The sequence below is a fragment of the Anomaloglossus baeobatrachus genome, chromosome 1 (genome assembly GCF_048569485.1).
Source record: "Anomaloglossus baeobatrachus isolate aAnoBae1 chromosome 1, aAnoBae1.hap1, whole genome shotgun sequence".
In the NCBI taxonomy this organism is placed as follows: Eukaryota; Metazoa; Chordata; class Amphibia; order Anura; family Aromobatidae; genus Anomaloglossus; species Anomaloglossus baeobatrachus.
Window position 1 is genome coordinate 194,858,638 of NC_134353.1, and position 23,723 is coordinate 194,882,360.

General features: G+C 44.8%; 1 long non-coding RNA gene across 1 annotated transcript; it reads left to right on the top strand.

Moving 5' to 3' along the window:
* The first annotated feature begins 2,858 nt into the window (after positions 1-2,858).
* On the top strand, positions 2,859-22,345 carry LOC142291060 (uncharacterized). The gene is made up of 3 exons (XR_012750429.1): positions 2,859-3,020; positions 19,612-19,733; positions 22,275-22,345. It is a non-coding gene; the product is annotated as an uncharacterized LOC142291060 (long non-coding RNA).
* The last annotated feature ends 1,378 nt before the right edge of the window (positions 22,346-23,723 follow it).

A 23,723-nucleotide genomic window follows, 5' to 3' on the forward strand; every position in this document is an offset into this window, starting at 1 on the left:
AGCAACCGGCAGCTGCAGAGCGGCGGCACCCACACTGCCCGGTCCAGGCGTCAGCAGCACTGCCCGGTCCAGGCGTCAGCAGCACTGCCCGGTCCAGGCGTCAGCAGCACTAACCCGGTCCAGGCGTCAGCAGCCCTAACCCGGTCCAGGCGTCAGCAGCACTAACCCGGTCCAGGCGTCAGCAGCACTAACCCGGTCCAGGCGTCAGCAGCACTAACCCGGTCCAGGCGTCAGCAGCCCTAACCCGGTCCAGGCGTCAGCAGCCCTAACCCGGTCCAGGCGTCAGCAGCACTAACCCGGTCCAGGCGTCAGCAGCACTAACCCGGTCCAGGCGTCAGCAGCACTAACCCGGTCCAGGCGTCAGCAGCACTAACCCGGTCCAGGCGTCAGCAGCACTAACCCGGTCCAGGCGTCAGCAGCACTAACCCGGTCCAGGCGTCAGCAGCACTAACCCGGTCCAGGCGTCAGCAGCACTAACCCGGTCCAGGCGTCAGCAGCCCTAACCCGGTCCAGGCGTCAGCAGCACTAACCCGGTCCAGGCGTCAGCAGCCCTAACCCGGTCCAGGCGTCAGCAGCACTAACCCGGTCCAGGCGTCAGCAGCCCTAACCCGGTCCAGGCGTCAGCAGCCCTAACCCGGTCCAGGCGTCAGCAGCCCTAACCCGGTCCAGGCGTCAGCAGCACTAACCCGGTCCAGGCGTCAGCAGCACTAACCCGGTCCAGGCGTCAGCAGCACTAACCCGGTCCAGGCGTCAGCAGCACTAACCCGGTCCAGGCGTCAGCAGCACTAACCCGGTCCAGGCGTCAGCAGCACTAACCCGGTCTAGGCGTCAGCAGCACTAACCCGGTCCAGGCGTCAGCAGCACTAACCCGGTCCAGGCGTCAGCAGCACTAACCCGGTCCAGGCGTCAGCAGCACTAACCCGGTCCAGGCGTCAGCAGCACTAACCCGGTCCAGGCGTCAGCAGCACTAACCCGGTCCAGGCGTCAGCAGCACTAACCCGGTCCAGGCGTCAGCAGAACTAACCCGGTCCAGCACTGCCAGGTTCTCGGGTCAGGAACACCCACCACTGCTCGGTCCTGGGTCACCAAGACTGCCCATTTTAGGTGTCACCAACACCCTTCAATGTCCAGTCCTGGCGTCACCAGCAGTGCCCGGTCCAGGAATCGCCAGCACTGCTAAGTCCTCGGGTCAGCAACACTCACCACTGCCCTGTCCAGGTGTCAGCAACGCCCAGTCTTGATGTCACCAGCACTGCCCGGTCCAGGAATCACCAGCACCGCTAAATCCTCGGGTCATCAACACTCACCACTGCCCGGTCCAGGTGTCAGCAACGCCCAGTCCTGATGTCACTAGTGATGGGCAGTCCGGCTCTTTTTGGTGATCCGGTTCCTATGGCTCCGTTCACCAAAAAGAGCCGGATCTTTCAGCTCGTTCTCGGCTCCTTAGGCTGCTTTCACACCTCCGGTTTCTACAATGCGGCACAATCCGGCACTTTGCAGGAAAATCGCAACCGTTTTTTTTTGCTGCCGATTGCGTTTTTTCTGCATAGACTTTAATTAGTGCCGCATGGCCTTGCGTTCCATCCGGTTTTTGCCGCATGCGGCAGCTTTAGCCGATGCGGCGGCCGGATGGAACGTTGCCTGGCACATTTTTTCGTGCAGCAAAAAAAAACCCTCATCGCGCCGCATTCGGCCGATGCGGCACATTTTTCAATGCATGCCTATGGCGGCACGATGCGGCAAAAACCGCATCCGGCTGCCGCATGCGGTTTTTGCCACTGCACATGCTCAGTAGCATGCCGCAAGCGGCAAAAACCGGACGGGCCGCATGGGAAAAACTTATGCAAAGGATGCGGTGTTTTCACCGCATCTGTTGCATAGCTTGCACAGCCGGATTGAGCCGCACTGCTCAAGCCGGATGTGTGAAAGCAGCCTTATTAAATATGTGTTCACCCCAGGTGAACACATATTTAAGATTATATGTATATAATAATATATAATATAATATACATATTATATTATAGAATAGATCACTATATGTCGCCAGCACTGCCCGGTCCAGGCATCACCACTACTGCCCAGTCCAGGGGTTAGCAACACCCATCACTGCCTGACCCTGGTGGCGCAAACACTGCAGGTGCAGGCGGCACCAGCACTGTGCCGGGTCTTGGGGTTAGCAATACCGTGCACTGCCCGGTCCAGGCGTCACCACCACTGCCTGATTCAGGTGTCAGCAACACCCACCACTGCCCTATCCCAGTGTCAGCAACACCCACCATTGCCTGGTCCTGGCATCACCAACACCCATCACTGCCGAGTCCAGTCGTCACCACCACTGCCCGGTCGTGGCGTCAGCAACACCCAACAATGCCCGGTCCAGGCAGTTCTGGAGGGGCCACTGCCCGGTCACTGACCATACATGTGTGACTGCTGGCCACACTCCTGACTGTATATACATGTGTGACCGCTGGCCACACTGTTGACTGTATACACTGTGTGCAGAATTATTAGGCAAATGAGTACTTTGATCGCATGATACTTTTTATACATGTTGTCCTACTGTACAGACTTGAGAGCCAACTACCAATTAAGTAAATCAGGTGATGTGCATCTCTGTAATGAGGAGGGGTGGGGTGTAATGACATCAACACTCTATATAAGGTGTGATTAATTATTAGGCAACTTCCTTTCCTTTGGCAAAATGGGTCAGAAGAGAGATTTGACGGGCTCTGAAAAGTCCAAAATTGTGAGATGTCTTGCAGAGGAATGCAGCAGTCTTGAAATTGCAAACTTTTGAAGTGTGATCACCGAACAATCAAGCGTTTCATGGCAAATAGCCAGCAGGGTCGCAAGAAGCATGTTGGGCAAAAAAAGCGCAAAATAACTGCCCATGAATTGAGGAAAATCAAGCGTGAAGCTGCCAAGAAGACATTTTCTACCAGTTTGGCCATATTTCAGAGCTGCAACGTTACTGGAGTATCAAAAAGTCAAGGTGTGCCATACTCAGGGACATGGCCAAGGTAAGGAAGGCTGAAAAAACGACCACCTATGAACAAGAAATATAAGATAAAACGTCAAGACTGGGCCAAGAAATATCTTAAGGCCCTGTGCGCACTTACCGGATTTTCCCGCGGATTTCCTGCGGTTTTGCTGCATGTTTCACTGCAGAAAATGTTCATAACATCTCTGCAGTGATTTACTAGCAAAACCTATGGGAAAAAAAAATGCTGTGCGCACTATGCGGAATTTGACAGCTGCATGTTTTGCTGCAGGATTCCCGCAGCAAAAACAATTGCATGTCACTTCTTTTCCGCAGGTCCCTGCGGGATTTCACTCCATTCACTGCAATGTTATCGTGAAATCCCACAGGGAAGTGATGTCATTACAGGAAGAGGAAGCGGAGCAGAGAGTAAACACACACACATCACAGACATAGAACACACACACATCACTCACACACAGACATATAGAATACACATACAAATCAAACGGAAATATAGGAAAAAAACCACGTGGGCTCCGCCGTATTTTTACCTTCCAGCCGAGGTAAGCACACAGCGGCGGCCCGGTATTCTCAGGCTGGGGACGACGGGGGGCAGAGTTAATGTCCCCCCTCCTCCTGCAGCTGAGAATATTAGCCGCAGCTGCCCCGGGACTGTCGCATGCATTATGCGGCAGTCCTGGAGTGTCCCCAGCTCTTCCAGATGCTGTGATGCGGTGGCTATCCAGGTAATAACGAGTTAATGGCAGCGCATCGCCGCCATTAACTCCAGGCTTGATCATGGCAGGGTCTATGAGACAGCTGACATGATCAACCCGTAAGTAAAGTGAATAAACACACACACCGAAAAATCCTTTATTTTAAATAAAACACAAAAAAGCCTCCTCTTTCACTCGTTTATTAACCCCCCCCGAAACACACAGCTCCGGCGTGATCCACAGCTCCGGCGTAATCCACGTCTTGCGCTGCTTGCATTCAGAAGCGAGTGACACGCTGCTGAATGCAGCCTCGCAGCGAGACAGCAGAGGTAACCACAGGGCATTTCCCACGGCCGGTAATGTGAACTCACATTACCGCTCGGGAGACATGCAGCGTGTGCTCACAGGGATTCTATCTATCCCTCTATCTACTCTCTATCTCAGAAGGAAATGACCTTTTTTTTTTTTTCTTTTTTCAATGTGCTTTATTGCATGGAATGCATTAAAGCACATGTACTAACCCGCACGCGGCGATACCTCGGTAAAACCGCGGCAAACCGCATGCAGTTTTTGGGTGCGGTTTGCCACGGTTTTTTACCGTGGGTGCGGTAATCTTTCAGTGCCTGTGGAATTTTCTTGAGAAAATTCCGTTTTCCAGTGCGCACAGGGCCTGAGACTGATTTTTCAAAGGTTTTATGAACTGATGAAATGAGTGACTCTTGATGGGCCAGATCGATGGGCCAGAAGCTGGATCAGTAAAGGGAGGAGAGAGCTCCACTCCGACTCAGACACCAGCAAGGTGGAGGTGGGGTACTGGTATGGGCTGGTATCATCAAAGATGAACTTGTGGGATCTTTTTCGGTTGAGGATGGAGTGAAGCTGAACTCCCAGACCTACTGCCAGTTTCTGGAAGACAACTTCTTCAAGCAGTGGTACAGGAAGAAGTCGGTATCGTTCAAGAAAAACGTTATTTTCATGCAGGACAATGCTCCATCACATGCATCCAACCACTCCACTTGATTTTTATCCTTTTGATATTTTTCAATCACTGTCTATTGTCTGGTGTTTATTTTTATATGATGGTAAGATATACGTTCATACGATTAAAATAAACTACTCCACAGTGTGGCGGGCCAGTAAAGGTCTAAAAGATGAAAAAATAATGACATGGCCCTCTTGTTCGCCTGATCTGAACCCCATAGAGAACCTGTGATCCCTCATAAAATGTGAGATCTACAGGTAGGGAAAACATTACACCTTTCGGAACAGTGTCTGGGAGGCTGTGGTGGCTGCTGCATGCAATGTTGATCGTAAACAGATCAAGCAACTGACAGAATCTATGGATAGTAGGCTGTTTAGTGTCATCATAAAGAAAGGTGGCTATATTGGTCACAAATTTTTGGGGGTTTTGTTTTTGCATGTCAGAAATGTTTATTTCTAAATTTTATGCAGTTATATTGGTTTACCTTGTGAAAATAAACAAGTGAGATGGGAATAGATTTGGTTTCTATGAAGTTGCCTAATAATTCTGCACAGTAAAAGTTAACTGCATAAACAGATATCCTCGTAACATAGCCCAATCTAAAAAAAAAAACACTCCAACTTCCAAAATATATTAAGTTTTGATATTTATGAGTCTTTTGGGTTGATTGAGAACATAGTTGTTGATCAATAATAAAAAAAATCCTCTAAAATACAACTTGCCTAATAATTCTGCACACAGAGTGTATATACATGTGACCCCTGGCCACACAACTGACTATATATGCAGATGTGACCGCTGGCCACACTGCTGACTATATATAGGTGTCTTCACTGGCCACACTGCTGAATGAATATACAGATGTGACCCCTAGTCACACTGCTACATGTGACCATTGGCCACACTGCTGACTGTATACAGGTGTGACCACTGGCCACACTGCTGACTGTATGTACATGTGACTGCTGGCCGCACTACTATATTTAGTACAGACCAAAAGTTTGGACACAGCTTCTCATCTCTAGGACAACTATTAAAAGGAGACTTTGTACAGCAAGCCTTCATGGTAAAATAGCTGCTAGGAAACCACTGCTAAGGACAGGCAACAAGCAGAAGAGACTTGTTTGGTCTAAAGGACACAAGGAATGGACATTAGACCAGTGGGAATCTGTGCTTTGGTCTGATGAGTCCAAATTTGAGATCTTTGGATCCAACCACCGTGTCTTTGTAGAAAAGGTGAACGGATGGACTCTACATGGCTGGCTCCCACCGTGAAGCATGGAAGAGGAGGTGTGATGGTGTGGGGGTGCTTTGCTGGTGATACTGTTGGGGATTTATTCAAAATTGAAGGCATACAGGACCAGCATGGCTACCACAACATCTTGCAGCGGCATGCTATTCCAACCGGTATGCGTTTAGTTGGACCATCATTTATTTTTCAACAGAACAATGACCCCAAACACACCTCCAGGCTGTGTAAGGGCTATTTGACTACGAAGGAGAGTGATGGGATGCTACGCCAGATGACCTGGCCTCCACAGTCACCAGACCTTAACCCAATCGAGATGTTTTGAGGTGAGCTGGACCGCAGAGTGAAGGCAAAAGGCCCAACAAGTGCTAAGCATTTCTGGGAGCTCCTTCAAGACTGTTGGGAAACCATTTCTGGTGACTACCTCTTGAAGCTCATCAAGAGAATGTCAAGAGTGTGCAAAGCAGTAATCAAAGCAAAAGGTGGCTACTTTGAAGAACCTAGAATATAAGACATATTTTCAGTCGTTTCACACTTTTTTAAGTATTTCCACATGTTTTTGTTCATAGTTTTGATGCCTTCAATGTGAATCTACAATTTTTAGAGTCATGAAAATAAAGAAAACTCTTTGAATGAGAAGGTGTGTCCAAACTTTTGGTCTGTACTGTACATCCTATTAAAAACTTACAAAATTGAGTACTAACTTCAGAGTATATAAAAAAAAATATTGTACAGTTTTACTAATCAAACAATGAAATATTCCAAACTATAAAATTGTGGATCAAAGAAGATCCAAAAAAACCTGCAGGATTGCTAGGTGATGATTATAAACAACTTTACAGTACAGTTATATACGAGGGGCTGCTGCTAAGTCTTTGGCTTTACCCAGAAAGAAACCAGATAGGATGATGAAACTTTACATTTATTACACATAGTCTCCACTGATGTCAACACACTTCTTACATCAATATTACAAGTTCTGGAAGCCTAGCAAAAAGGATTTCGGTTGTGCCTCAAACCAGGCATCCATAGCAGCCATGGCGTCAGTAGTTGTGTGAAATTTGGTACCCTTGAAGTGTTTCTTCAGGTTTGGAAACGGATGATCGTCAGAGAGAGCTATATCTAGGGAATAAGGTGGGTGGTCAGCCAGCTGGAAGCCCAGCTCTGCCAGTTTTGCCGTGGTCGCTTGTGCAGTGTGAGCAGAGGCGTTGTCTTGCAACAACAAGATTCCTTTGGAGCTTGCCGCGCTTTTTGGCCTTCAGAGCTGCCTTCAGTTGGTCCAAAAGTTCAATGTAATACCTTGCATTGAAGGTAGAACCCCTTTGAAGGTAGTCCACTAGCAGCACACCTTCCTTATACCAAAACACATATGACATCACCTTAGTGGCTGATTTTTGCACCCTGAACTTCTTTGGACGAGGAGAACCACTGTGCCTCCACTCTTTTGACTGGTTTTTGTTTTCAGGGTCATACAAATAAATCCAGGTCTCATCCATAGTGATCAGTTGATCCAGGAAGTTCTCATCAGTACAAAAACGCTGACCAATGGACCGGGACGTTTTCACTCGCATGCTTCTCTGATCTGTTGTCAAACATTTGGGGACCCACTTTGCAGATAGCTTCCTCATGTCCAAATGTTCATGGATAATGACACAAACACGTTCACAGGAAATCCCCATCATGTCTGCCATTGCTTTAGCTGAAATTCGTCGTTTCTCCAGTATGAGGTTGTGCACAACATTGACTATCTCCGGAACAACAACCACTCTCCGTCGTCCAGGACGTTCCTCATTATTTGTGCTGAAGTGTCCCGTTTTAAATTTTGCAACCCAGTTATTTACTGTGGAATATGAAGGGCATTGGTCCCCCAAGGTCTGTGATATCACCATGAATATCCTTCGCGGACTTTCCTTGCAGAAACAAGAATTTTATCACTCCTCTGCTCTCAGTTGCTTTAAATATCACATTAAACTCCGCCATTTTGTTTTCTCGCGTGCATAGAACACTTGCCATGAGAAACAAACACAAAATTTTGAAAACAAATATTAGACACATAAGGCTTTCATGTGATGTAACATTCGTTACCATAGAAAATAAAAAGATCACAAAGCCAAAGACTTATCAGCAGCCCCTCGTATACTCTAGCAGCAGCAAATTAAACAAGGCAGGTGAGTCAAACCAGTAGAATTGTAAAATAGCTCAATGATTCATTCACTAGTTGCGCATGCATAGCAGCATAATACACTACTCAGGGATATTTGGCTTTTGGGTGAAATTTATGTAAAATGTAAAAAGTTTGTGCTACAGTGATATTTTATCATAAAAGTAGGGCATTTAAGTAGAAGCATGCAATGGTGATTTCCTCATCTCAACCAATTTATTGAAACAAAAGCCAACAACAGTGGTGGGTATCCCCCTCTCCTAAAATGTTAATATCTCAATAACATCATGTGGCCTTCATCATCAATTACAGCTTGATAACGTCTCCTGCTGTTCACAAGTGGAATTCTTGTCACTGAGGCATGGCATCTCTTTCTTGAAGGGCGGCCCTCATTGAGGCTGTGGGGTAAAGAGTTATGAGCCTACACGGTGACTCAGCTGATCTCATAGGTTTTCTATGGGGTTCAGGTCTGGAGAAAGTGCATGCCTCTCCATTTGAGGTACCCCAGTCAAATGTCAAAGGATAGTTCGCACTGACACTGATGCAACCTGGGCCTGCAGGAAAGCTTAAATTTCTTTGGAACTTGTTTGAGGCCGCTTATCGATCATCCGGGTAATCTTGTGTTGCAACCTTTCATCATTATTTTCCCTTCAACACAACAGCACCACCAGAGAGACGTCCACCCTTCTTATGACAGGAAACCCACTGAAATAAATGGACGCTACCTCTCCACTGTATCAGTTTGGTTTCCTGTCCTAGGATGGGAGATCCAGAAGAGCTGTGGTGCTGCCACAGTAAAAGGCGGCTGTCCCAGTGCTGAGTCACCGGCTGGAGGACTGGCTGATTGCCACATCATCAGCCCCAGCAGTGACTCCGGGGGTGTTTTTCCTTCGGGACAGGATGCAGGGTCAGGGGATAGGTCCAGGGTCAGAGTCTCCTACCCTGTGTGTCTGGCATACTTGTTCAGCATCTGGTGACTGTTCCTGCAGTGAGTGCTCCAGACGAAGATCCAGGCTGCGTTCCTGCTTGGTGCCCGTCGTCTGTCCCTGAAGGAATCGCCCTGTCTTCCTCCGGGTTCGTGTTCCTGCTTGACGCCCGTGTGCTGTCCCGGAAGTAGAGCCATCCGGACAGAGTTACCTGCCTATGCCTGCGTTCCTGTTCGGTGCCCATCAGCTGTCCCCCCAGTGAACGCGCCGGGTGAAGATCCGGAATCAGCTGGCATCTGCAGTCGCGGCTGTATGACGTTGGCATTATGCGACCGGATGTGAGACACAACGCATTCCCGGGAGTGACAGGATGTTGCTGCCCACCGCAACAGCATGCTGAGGCACTGGGTGAAATTACGAACTACCAGAGGATCGAAGCAATGCAATGAGCGCAGGCTGGGTAACGGGCGCTCATGCCCTCCTCCAGCTATGGCAGACCAGCAGGATCAGCCAATCCAGGAATGATGCCAAACAATGGCAGCAGCGTCATGCAGTGGGCTACACCTGGACGGACAGCACCAAAGGACAGCACACCTTCTCCTATCTCCTATAGAGGAGAGGATCACAATGAGGTAAGGCTCCTACACCCTCCAGTGTTTTTCCTGTCCTTAAAAGAGACAGTCACATGAGAGGTGCTCCTGGGGCAGAGAGATTTTATCCTTTAGAATTTCATCATACATGGGGGATCAGGGGGTCTCTGCCTTCCCTTCTCTCTTTCAATGGTCTTGGGCTGACACCTCTAGAACAGAGGGCCCGCTGCCATTATCTTATTATCTGTAATGATGTGCTATTACTGGCCATGACTCCGCCTCACTCCATGGAGTGCTCTCGGTGAATGCTGCACAGGTAAGTGCACAGTGAATTTGCTGGGCCTCTGGACTGAATCAGGCTGTATGCCCTTATACAAATTTGGTAGATGTGGAAACTCGCCACTCAAAATAAATGTGAATAGTGTTTTATTGAGAAGAACTTGTAGGACCAGCACAAGCACAGACGTTTCGGTCAAAGACCTTCATCAGTGTGCGTACAGGGGGTCCTCAGAAGGTATAGCAACTTGGCAACTGGCCTCATGCCTTGCTCCTTTGGCCTCATACCGTGCACCTTTGGCCGTACGCTTTGCGCCTTTGGTTTCCAGCCTGGCGTCTTTGGCTGCATGCCTCGCATCTTTGGTCTTTAGCCTCGACTCTTGTTAGAGTTCCCCTCACTACTGTTTCAGAACAGGAGTCTAGGTTCATCTACAGTCCAGACTCTTGCTAGTCGGAATTCGCTGTGCTTAGTTGTTTAGGCCCAACCTCTCATTTATAACTTATTGCTGAAGAGAGAGGGTTATAGAGTTCATTCTTTAATGTGACATCTTATCGATCCTGAGAAAGGTGATAGCCCCATATTAAGGGGGAGGCTCCCTTTCTGATTCCACTTGTGGCAATCGAACTATTTTTTTATTTTTTTTTTTTAACCAAGGTCCTATTTACAGAATATAGTAAGAATAATCTGTGAGGTTTTTTCGGGTATCAGATAGTGCTGCTTTGGAGCACAGAGCTCCTTAGTCTATCTCATAAGCTCACTACTCACAAGAAAAAAAATCCATGGTTTCTATTGAACATGGGGTGTTTAGTCAGCACTATTGACTGGCAGTGGCATTTTCAAGCTAATAGAGTATAATCCAATCCTAGTTAGGCAGTTGCCCTGGTGATGAGAAGCCTCCAGTATAACAGGTCAGTTCTTTCCATATATATGTGTATTAGGTTTGGCCACCTGCATTTATCCAGGCCTTTTTTTCATCAGATCCAGAGTCCAAGTACCCTCTGTATTTAGCCTTAGCTCCTTAGGAATGATGCACATCGCTTCTCCCTCAAGCGGTCTGATGATGAACCCAGTTTGGTAATGCCAACAAACATGCCTTCTGGACTACAGTTCCACATGTCTTTAGTTTATGGGGTTTGCCTTATTATCCAAGACCCGGCGATTTATGGATAAAATTCTGTAGGCTTCTGAGTCCAGAATTTGACCTCTGGTGGAAGGGGGGCTAGTAAGGGTCTTCCAGCCCCTAAGGGTACCATGGCGAGTTGGATGAAGGAAGCAATCAGAGTAGCCTAAAGCAGGTTTGCAACAGATGGTATTATTGCACATTCTACCAGGTCAGTGACAACTTCCTGGTCTGAGAGGGTGGACGTACCTCTTGAATAGATTTGCAAGGCAGCAAGCTGGTCTTCTCCTTCTACCTTCCTTTATCACTACAGATTGGATTTGTCATTCACGATGGCTTTCCCTCTCGATAGAGGGTTTCTACAAGCTGTGGTCCCTCCCTAGATGATATTTTTTCTTCAGAATCTTTCTGGTGGCGCTGTTGTGGTAAAGGAAAAAATCTAGATTACTTGCCGGTAATGTTTTTTTCCAGAACCCACGACAGCACAACTACTTCCCACCTCTTCTTTTTTTTTTCTTGTGGTTCATTCTCTGGTGTTGTAAACAACAGTCTGCGGGTGGTAGAAGATGTTGGTGATGGTTTTTATTACTATGCTTTTTCACGTATTCCTCTCTGTCTCTGTAACCTAACTGATGCGATGGAGAGGTGCCGCCCTTTTATTTCAGTGGGTTTCCTGTCCTAACATGGATGGACCTCTCTCTAGTGGCACTATCGTGGGTTCTGGAAAAAAAGGTTACCAGTAAGTTATCTAGTTGTTCTCTGCCATCCACATCCAGAGACATTACTTACCAGTTCATGGGTTGTAAATGTCTTGATGATACTGCACACAGTGGACATAGGAACATCAAGATCTCTGGAGATGGACTTGTAACCTTGAGGTTGTGTATATTTCTCAACAATTTTGGTTCTTAAGTCCTCAGACAGTTCTCTTCTCTTGTTCTCCATAGTTAGTGTGGCACATACACACAATGCAAAGATTGTGAAGATTGTGTCAACTTTTCCCTTTTTTATCTGGATTGAGATATGATTTTCATATTGCACGCACCTGTTACTTTCCATAGGTGAGTTTGGACAAGCATCGTATGCTTGAAACAAAGTTGTTCACCCACAACTTTGGAAAGGTGGACAATTTTGTCTGGCCTATTTTGGAGGTTTTGTGTTAAACTACGTCCAATTTCACATTCTTTCTGTTGTTATTTTTTTTGTATTGTTCCAATACACACAAAGGAAATTGCAGTAATTTTCTGGGAGAAATACCTTATTTTCTGGAACAATTTCAAGGGTGCTAACACTTTCAGGCAGACTGTATAACCGTACTACAAAGTTGTTTATGATAACCGCCTATCAATCTGTTGGGGATTTTTTTTTATCTCCTTTTGTCCACCTTTGTACAGTTTTGTACATTTTAATTAATCAAACAATTAATTAAATTCTTTGATATACCCTGAAGTTAGTACTCCATTTTGTTCATATTTAATAGGATGTCAATTAGTGGGAGTTTTCTTCATGTTACATTTGTCATTATGATGTTTGGGGGGACTATGCTTATTCTTTGACTACATGCTCTCAGCAAGATTACTGCTGCATTGTCCTGTGAATATGGTAACAACCCAACCAATCCATACGGTCAAATAAATCAAACCATAGATCAAATTTAATAATGAGAAATGACAAAGGGAAAATGTATTGAACACGCTTACCAAAAAATGATTTGATACTTCATATAAAAGCCTTTGATGGTGATGATGACAGCATCAAGATGCCTCCTGTATGGAGAAACTAGTCACAAGCATTGCTCAGATGTGATTTGGTCAATTTTTCCAGAGAAACACTTCAAATCCTGAAGGTTCTGTAGGCTCCTTCTATGAGCTCTGAGCTTGATTTTGAGTTCCTTCCATTAATTTTCTTTTGAATTTTACCCATCATAAGATATTTCTTGTGTGGTGTCACGAACAGCTGGGGGAGTAACTCAGATATCCCGCAGCTGTTCGCTGATTTGTCACAAACACGACTACTCTCTAGCGCCCCCCTTGTCGCCTGGCCACTTTTGGTACTGCAGGACAATGCATAAGATGAGGCTGCTGCGCTGATGATGCCAAATATTGGAGGTCTCACAGCAAAGGTAAATGTATATATCACCGATTCCCGCTAATGGAATATATATATACCTCGGTACCCTTAATGATAGCACTCCAATAATTCTATGCAATCATAATTACGCTGCCACCACCCAGCTTTTTTGGGATAGCTGGGGACCCGTTTCAGATAGCATAAGGCCCTTCGGGTTTTTTGGATTCGTATATAAAGCATGAGGAAAGAAACTATTAAATTTTATATATTTAATCCGAAAATAGGCAGTGTTTAAAAAATATACAAGAATTTACAAAAGGGAACAATACAATTACAGTATAGACAGTTACATAAAAATAAAAAGGTATAAACGTGAAACTTACTAAACTCGTGCCATAGAAGTGACGTCCAAACTTAGAGAGAGAAGGTCTCCAAAGGAAGAAGATGTTAAGAGACAGCCAGCATCACCTCTTACGGATGCCTTCCAATACTGACTGACCCCCCTCAAGGAGCTAGTTGCTATTATTCCTTTAGCTAACTTCCCCTCTCTGTGACCTCATTTTACAGTTTTTTGTGGGCTGTGCTGAGATGGTCACACAGTTCCTTAATTCTAGCTTTTTACATATCTTTGCCCCTGGGCCACACAGGTGAAAGATATTAGTGTCATATTTTATATCTCAATTTTACATTTACATAGATACCAAACACAACGCATCTAGTACAATTTTACTGGCGAATACTAATTTGTCGTGATACTGGCGATCTCCCTGTCAAGTAAAACGGTGCGCTGGGTTCAGCACGCCACAGGGATTCTGGCAATATGTTTTTCATTTTGCTAGCATTAACGTAGCGCTTAAAAACTGTTTTGGAAGTTTTTCCCTCTAATAGAACAAAGGATTGTCTTTCTCTGCATCCCTTTGATGTAGCTGTACCATCACCCAAAGCCATAAATACCTAAACTTCCAGGCCGATCAGATAATCGTCATGACGATCTGTGGCTGATGGTGAAGACCCTTAAACAGTTTTACGTGACATGTGGCACCTTGGTAATGAGACACCTTTTTTTAAAGGCCATCAGGTGAACCTGCTGATATTTTTGCCAGTGCCAGGATTGGTTTCTAATTACTTTTAGATTTCAGCTAGTGTCATGACTTTCTTTGCCTCTCGTTTTCAATACTTTCTCCCTTTGTCATTTCTCATTTTCACACATAATTTATGGACATCTATAGTTTGATTTCTTTGCCTGTGTGGATTGGATGGGTTGTTACCGACATCTGGTTAGATATTCAAATCATATCACCCACTGTACACTGTGTGCAGAATTATTAGGCAAGTTGTATTTTAGAGGATTTTTTTTATTATTGATCAACAACTTTGTTCTCAATCAACCCAAAAGACTCATAAATATCAAAGCTTAATATTTTTGGAAGTTGGAGTGGGTTTTTTCAGATTTGGCTATCTTAGGAGGATATCTGTTTGTGCAGGTAACTATTACTGTGCAGAATTATTAGGCAACTTAATAAAAAACCAAATATATTCCCATCTCACTTGTTTATTTTCACCAGGTAAACCAATATAACTGCACAAAATTTAGAAATAAACATTTCTGACATGCAAAAACAAAACCCCAAAAAATTAGTGACGAATATAGCCACCTTTCTTTATGATGACACTCAGCAGCCTACCATCCATAGATTCTGTCAGTTGCTTAATCTGTTTACGATCAACATTGCATGCAGCACCCACCACAGCCTCCCAGACACTGTTCCGAGAGGTGTACTGTTTTCCCTCCCTGTAGATCTCACATTATATGAAAGACCACAGGTTCTCTATGGGGTTCAGATCAGGCGAACATGGTGGCCATGTCATTATTTTTTCATTTTTTAGACCTTCACTGGCCAGTCACGCTGTGGAGTAGTTGGATGTATGTGATGGAGCATTGTCCTGCATGAAAATAACATTTTTCTTGAACGATACCAACTTTTTCCTGTACCATTGCTTGAAGAAATTGTCTTCCCGAAACTGGCAGTAGGTCTGGGAGTTGAACTTCACTCCATCCTCAACCCGAAAAGGTCCCACAAGTTCCTCTTTGATGATACCAGCCCATACCAGTACCCCACCTCCACCTTGCTGGCGTCTGAGTCGGAGTGGAGCTCTCTGCCCTTTACTGATCCAGCCTCTGGCCCATCCATCTGGCCCATCAAGAGTAATTCTCATTTCATTAGTCCATAAAACCTTTGAAAACTCAGTATTAAGATATTTCTTGGCCCAGTCTTGACGTTTTATCTTCTGGTTTCAAATGTATGTACTGTAGATAAGATGCACTACCCAAAAATTGGAAGCCATGCTCCTATATGTACAAAGTACAAGAAACTAACGCGGGCTTTACATGCTACAACATCGCTAATGCGAAGTCGTTGGGGTCACGGAATTTGTGACGCACATCCGGCCGCATTAGCAATGCCGTTGCGTGTGACACCTTTGAGCGATTTTTGCATCGTCGCAAAAACGTGCAAAATCGCTCATCGGTGACATGGGGGTCCATTCTCAAATATCGTTACTGCAGCAGTAACGATGTTGTTCCTCGTTCCTGCGGCAGCACACATCGCTCCGTGTGACACCGCAGGAACGAGGAAGCTCTCCTTACCTGCCTCCCGGCCGCTATGCGGAAGGAAGGAGGTGGGCGGGATGTTACATCCCGCTCATCTCCGCCCCTCCGCTTCTATTGGGCGTCGGTTCAGTGACGCTGCTGTGACGTCGCTGTGACGCTGATCGAACCGCCCCCTTAGAAAGGAGGCTGTTCGCCAGTCACAGCGACGTCGCTAGGCAGGTAAGTATGTGTGACAGGTCTGGGCAATGTTGTGCGACACGGGCAGCGATTTGCCCGTGTCGCACAACCGATGGGGGCGGGAACGCACGCTAGTGATATCAGTACCAATATCGCAGTGTGTAAAGCGACCTTCAAGCAAAACCAAAGAAATGAGCCAAAACATTTTGAGGCTTGATAGCACAAAGCAAGGTGAACTACCAGCGTTAGAGACCATTCTGATTGGGTAGTCCGTGTTGCAGTGGGATGGCTTTAACTCTTTTCTGATCAAATAGTGTCAACTAAGTAATAGTGATGGGCTGTACTTTTGTCACACTAATTCCGAGAGCGATGTTTTATTTCCTGAGAGAGCCATTCAGAGACTGCGACTTGCTCTCCCTTGGGTGCCTGCACACATCATGCAGTGAAGCAAGCCTTTATATTATGGTCATTGGTTCACGGACAAAATATCCAAGCACCTGCTATATTCGGCCGAGCTCTGCGAGTACCCGAGCACTCTAATGCTTAATCAAGTAATGAGCAGCTCATTTTTTTTATCCACGGATCTGTCTATTTATCGCCACAGTGTGAATCTGCAACTAAACTATAAAATTATACCAACAAATGTGCTGGCCCATTTCTTCTCCAATCGTATATGCATACATTGTATTTATGCTAAAATATTAAAAACCCAATAAGATTACGCAAAGTAATAGTAAACATTAATCTCAAGCAAATGCGTATGTACTCAATTAAATTGACAAAGATTAACAGGTTTAATAAAAATACAAATTATCATGCTTGATAACTTAGTAAGTAGGTCTCATTTAAGTGCAACATACGCAAAATCTAATCTATAGTATACAGTTTTTCCATTGTAATAATTAAAAAAATGAAACTGATCTAGGATTTGCATATAAAATATATGCTGTTTAAAGAACTAAAAAAAGACGATTTCTATGTTGACACTGTTACTGTTTACTCAGTAGGAGATTATAAACAGAGAGCTATTACTGTGTGGAGCACATAGGGGGATGTTATTACCATCTGACACTCTGAATATTGTATTCAGTTGAGGAAAAGTGAGGAGGACAATGGAAACAGAGGAGCCAAAGATGCCTGGACAACAAATTCTAAAGAGTTAAGGCATACTCATCAGTCAAAGGGCATCTGGCGCCATCCATGTATCCGGGCATAATATTGCACGATCAGCAAGATTTTGCTCAGCAACATGGACGTCATCCATGTCAGTCATCAAAAGAGAACGGTGATCAGCGCCGCAAGGAGGGACAGAAGCCGCAACTTAGGACACCCATTGGACCGAATCCAAGGATTTACATACATGGCAGGAGATTTTATAAAGGTATTTGTGGAGTCTACAGAGGGAGTCAGGGGACAACATGCACCTTCATAGAATGCAGGACAGGCACTGCTTAAGGTCCTTGTTTTGGTTTACAACTCAAAAATTTGGTGAAAGGTTCCCTTTAAGAACATTGCACAATACTTAATTCTAGAGTCTTCATTCCGTCATTCATTTTAAAGCCCCCTAATATGTAGTTTGCAGCCAGATGAAATTTCCAATTTTTTTCTCTGGCAGGAGTAACTCTCCTAGCAATGTAGGCTGGATGTGAGGTCTGTATGTATCCAGGTTGCTTTCACTGACTATATGGACTTACGGTATTTTCTCTTGAACTTCACAGATGTAAATTGTGGAGGCTGCAGTTGATCACCGGTCAATGAATGGTTGTATGATATTTTTTATGTTAGGAGACCCGTTGGTAACAAAGAGCTGTGAGCAATTTTTTAATTAGTTTTAAATTGGCAAATAGTCTTATTAAAAATCATAAGAATTTTCTACCAGTTTGCTGTTCTAGAAAGTCTAAGGGGTACTTTGCACGCTGCGACATCGCTAGCATCGGCTAGTGATGCCGAGCGTAATAGTACCCACCCCCGTCGCACATGCAATATCTTGTGATAGCTGCCGGAGCGAACATTATCGCTACGGCAGCTTCACATGCACTTACCTGCCCTGCGACGTCGCTCTGGCCGGCGACCCGCCTCCTTCCTAAGGTCACACGGCAGGCAGCCAATAGAAGCGGAGGGGCGGAGATGAGCGGGACGTAAACATCCCGCCCACCTCCTTCCTTCCGCATAGCCAGTGGAGGCAGGTAAGGAGATGTTCCTCACTCCTGCGGCTTCATACACAGCGATGTGTGCTGCCGCAGGAACGAGGAACAACATCGTATCTCCTATTGGTGCGAGATTATGAAAATGACCGACGCTACACAGATCACCGATTTTCAACGCTTTTGCGATCGTTTATCGGCGCATCTAGGCTTTACACATTGCGCCGGATGTGCGTCACTTTCGATTTGACCCCGATGATATCGCAGTAGCGATGTCGCAGCGTGCAAAGTACCCCTAAAGGGTGCTTTACATGCTGCAACATCGCTACCAATATATCGTCAGGGTCACGTCAGTGACACACATCCGGCGCCGGTAGCAACATTGCAGCGCGTGACACCAAGGAGCAACGATCAACAATCGCAAAATCGTCCAAAAACGGTGATCGTTGACACGTTGCTCCTTTCCCAAATATCGTTGCTGCTGCAGGTACAATGTTGTTCGTCGTTCCTGCGGCAGCACACATTGCTATGTGTGATACCGCAGGAACGACAAACATCTCCTTGCCTGCATCCACCGGCAATGAGGAATGAAGGAGGTGGGCGGGATGTTACGTCCCGCTCATCTCCGCCCCTCCGCTTCTATTAGTCGGCCGCTTAGTGACGCCGCAGTGACGTCGCTATGACGCCGAACGCACTTCCCCCTTGAAGGAGGGATTGTTCGGCGGTCACAGCGACATCACTGAACAGGTATGTGCGTGTGACGCTGCCGTAGCGATAATGTTCGCTACGGCAGCGATCACCAAATGTCGCGTGTACGACGGGGGCGGATGCTATCGCGCTCGACATCGCTAGCAATGTCGCAGCGTGTAAAGCACTCTTAAGTCTTTTATATAATAGAGTGCAAAATGTAAACAAATCTGTATTGAAACAAATCCTTCTGCATGGTGAAGATGATAAATCTCCAGTGGACAGGAGAGAAATCGTGTACAGTCTCAGGGAGGGCAGAGAAAACACACAGGCAGTAAAGCAAAACATTATATCAGTTCTGCGTCACCTAAATTTCTGTCACTTTTTTATTGTAAGATGATGGAATGAAAGTCTGAAAAAAGAAAGAACTAGCAGAAGTATTTATTCTTTAAAATGCTTCATTAATCTTTCAGATCTATTTTCATGAGACATGGGAGTTTCAAAGAGTAAACAGTGTATTTCATTCTTCTATGAAAAATAATGAAATTACTTTTTTTTTTACCTAAATAAAACAAAAGTTGCAGCCAAGGAATATTATTAAGACACACTGAATTATTTCAATAACCTATAGCTTATCTTACAAAACTCTCTGTTATCCTAGAATAATACCAGTAGGAGACAATGCCCACTGCCTTCTGTCCTGCTGGCATTAATGAATTCCCATGGTTTGTGTAATTGTCCTTGCTGTGTATTGGCTTGCTGTATTTAAGCAATATTTACAGTGCTCCTCGATGGTGTCAAGTGCTCATTAAAACAAGGTAACTTTTTTTCATCCATCCATAAAGCCACGCTATTTATTGGGAAACTTTTTCTTGTATTTAATCTTGTGCTAAAGTATAAATTGTTGTACTTTAACAGTCGCAAGAAAAGCCTCACAAATCCTGACTCCTGGAATACTTTGAGATGAACTATTATTGACGAGAGAGGGTCAATCTGCAGAGAAGAAATATTCTGGCCTAGACCACATTATTGCATCAAAGGTAAATGTAGTCCTGCTTACTGTATTACACTTGGTCCAAGGGAGGAAGAGGTTAATATCTTATTAAACTAGCATAAACATATTCTTCTAATGACGGTATCCAATTCTAACCCAATTATTTTATTGTTTGAGCTTCTTACTTTAATGTTCCTTGAAAACTGGATTATTGGATAATAAAAATGTACTTCCAAACTTTTGCTCCCCTTTGCTAGTTACATATTGCAGATGAAGGATATACATTATAGCTAATATTACTTAATGGACGTGCTCTATAAAATCACTCAAAACGACTTACACTATTCAATTTGATTTCACATGTTGGACTGTATATCTGTCCTCAACGATTCTAGGTAAGATAGGGTCAGAATCAGCTTTTCCTGAAATGCTGCGGCAATGTTTATAAAGTGTGTCCACCCATATTCTGCCCACCGCCATTAACTTGAGAACGGCGGCAGCTGTAGGCATAGAAGTGGTGTCTAGGTATAGTAAAGTAGCCATGCGCTACGCAATGAAATCACCTATAGCGCCACCTGGTGGAAAACAACGGAGTTAACATTTTTATTTCGAAAACGGAACGAGATAGAGAAAAAAAGTGAATTACAAAGTTGTAGGGCATCATCAATTCAATACGAATCGACACCTCACATACAGAAATGCTATGATTAGAATGTGTAAAACTCACAAGGCTGCGGACATGAAGTGATACTTCATGGAGACCTTCCTACAAGTCATTGGGTATGGTGGCTGTATGGAGTGGCCTCCACGCTCACCTGACCTGACCCTATTGGACTTCTTTCTGTGAGGTCACATCAAACAGCAGGTGTATGTGACCCCTCCACTAACATTGCAGGACCTACGATGACGTATCACAGATGCTTGTGCAAACGTGTCACCTACCATATTGCACAACATGCAGCAAGATACAGTATGCCGTGCAGAGTCCAGATGTGCATTGCAGCTGACGGTGGCCACTTTGAGCATGAAAGTTAAATGAGCGCCATATGCGTGACCAGCATTCAATGTTTTCGGGGGTCATGGGCTTCATATTATAGCATTTTTGTATGCAAGGAGTCGATTCGTATTGAATTGATGATGCTCTGCAACTTTGTAATTCACTTTTTTTTCTCTATCTCGTTCTGTTATCGTAATAAAAATGCTAACTCCGTTGATTTCAACCAGGTGGCACTATAGGTGGTTTCATTGTGTAGCGCATGGCTACTTTACTATACCTAGACACCACTTCTATGCCTATAGCTGCCGCCGTTCTGAAGTTAATGGCGGTGGACAGGATATGGGTGGACACACTGTATATAAGTGAATATTACCCTTGTACTACGGATTAATGCATAGTTTGTTGAAAGTTTCCTCCATGCCAGTAAAGGAACGGGCAGCAGAAACGGTTGCAGAGAAGCTGGAGCAGTTTGCTACAAGCACAATGAAATTGACAGTGGATAGTGGGACTCCCACATAGCAGCAGGTAATTGTGGTGGAGGTAGCTGATGGAGTGGGAGTACAGGGATAACGTGTAGGCAAGATGGCGCTGCTCCCTCAGAGACAAATGCAGAGAGCTAGATAGACGCTCCAGCCGGAGGATGTCAGTTTGGAGAAGCCATATGAGATTGGAGAATCTGCAATTGAACTAACATTACAAGATGTATTCTGAGTTGATAAATCTTGCAAACTCCAAATTAGAAACTCTGGCAAATTATGTGAGAGGACTTAGAGAAGATACTGTCCTTATCAGAGTGGACATGAGAAAACTAACAAAGTGACAGAACCGGGATAGAAAGTCAGTGGAATAGAAGATCAAATGCCTTCTGTGCCAATAAATCTCAAGAGGGGTATACAAGACATCAATGCTCTTCTTACCAAAGCTGATGATCTGGAGAATAAACTCCAGTGAAATAACCTATGTATAGTGGGGGGAAAGTGGAGAGCCGCAATCCTGTTGACTTTTTGAGTTCTAGCTGATTGCAAAATTTGGCAAGGATGAGCTCTCTCTTTTCTTTCCCATTCAGAAAGCACACAGAACCCTATGAGATCCTTGTTGTCAGGTGCCTCTCCGAGGCCTACTCCATCTAAATTACTGCGTTTTCAAGACTGAGACTTCATTCTGCATAAAGCTACAGACCACTGTGCACTAACTATTGATGGACGGAAAATATCTATGTATCCTGATTTCTCATACAAAGTCCAGAAAAAAGGCACAATTCTTGGACATAAAAAGGAGCATACGAGACAGATTCCTTATTCCATGATTTATCTGGCCCAGCTCAGGGTAGCTGACATGGGTAGAGTACATATGTTCAAATCTACCTCTGGAGCCTTAGCATGATTAGATTACAATGAAAGTCCTAATGGAACTGGTTGAAAGGAATTTCCCTGCAGTGCTGTGTGAACAGACCTTTTCTGCAGCACTGAATTAAAGGACTTTTTCCTGTTGGATTGCTTTAACTAAGGATATACCCGAATATTTTTTTTCTCTGTATACTGATTGGCTAATGGCTGACCTTTTTCTGTTCCTTCTTCTTTGTGCATTCAGACTGGTAAGCCATTAGACATGGGGATAGTTACTGATAATGAGGAAGCAATCAACAATCTTCAAGTCTATTAAGCTGGGTTTACACACTGCAACATCGCAAAGGACATCGCTGTAACGTCACCGGTTTTGTGACGCAATAGCGAACTCCCTAAGTCTCTGTTAAGTCTCTAGTGAGCGTTCAAACAGGCAAACCTGGCCAACAACGCAACAGCGATCCGGACCTGCAGAGCGACCTAGCTGGTTGTTGGGGACGTTGATAAGCAGCCTTTTGAAAGGGAAGTTGCTAACAAAGTCGCTGCAAAGTCTTCACACACTGAAACTTCATGCTGCACAGCGGGAAACAAAGGACCTAGGAATGGTCCTGAACGATTTGTAACGATTACAACTTTACAGCAGGGGCCGGGTCGCTGATAGGTTTCACACACTGCAACATCGCAAACAACATCGCTATTGCGTCACAAAACCGGTGACGTTACAGCGATGTCGTTTGAGATGTTGCAGTGTGTAAACCCAGCTTTACACTCCAAGACCAACTAATTGGTAAGTGATGTATCCTCCTATCTGGATAGAATTACCACCCCCAGACACTCTGAGGCCACAAGGGAATTACTAGATCAGCCTCTGACCTTGTGTTAGATTGGGGATGCACTGAAATCAATGCAAAATGAAAATGCACCTGGAGCCGATGGTCTTCCAGCAGAGCTCTTCAAGTTACACAGAGATACAAGTGCATCTCAATAAATGATATCATCAAAAAGTTAATTTATTTCAGTAATTCAATGCAAAAATGGAAACAAATATTATATAGAGTCATTTATATAGAGTCATCACAAACAGAGTGATCTATTTCAAGTGTTTATTTCTGTTAATGTTTATGATTATGGCTTACAGCCAATGAAAACCCAAAAGTCATTATATCAGAAAATTTGAAAATTATATAGACTAACTGAAAAAATTATTTTAAACTCAGAAATGTTGGCGCCTACTGAAAAGTCTGTACAGTATGCACTCAATACTTGGTCGGGGCTCCTTTTGCATGAATTACTACATCAATAATACAGTGTGGCATGGAGGCGATCAGCCTGTTGCACTGCTGAGATGTTATGGAAGCCCAGGTTGCTTTGATAGCAGCAGACTTCACCTCATCTGCATTGTTGGGTATGGTGTCTCTCTTCTTCCTCTTGACAATACCCCATAGATTCTCTATGGGGTTTAGGTCAGGCGAGTTTGTTGGCCAATCAAGCACAGTGATACTGTGGTTATTAAATAAGGTATTGGTACTTTTGTTAGTGTGAACAGGTGCCAAGTCCTGCTGGAAAATAACATTTCCATCTTTAAAAAGCTTGTTGGCAGAGGGAAGCATGAAGTGCTCTAACATTTCCTGGTAGACGGCACTGACTTTGGTCATCATAAATCACAGTGGACCTACTCCAGCAGATGACATGGCTC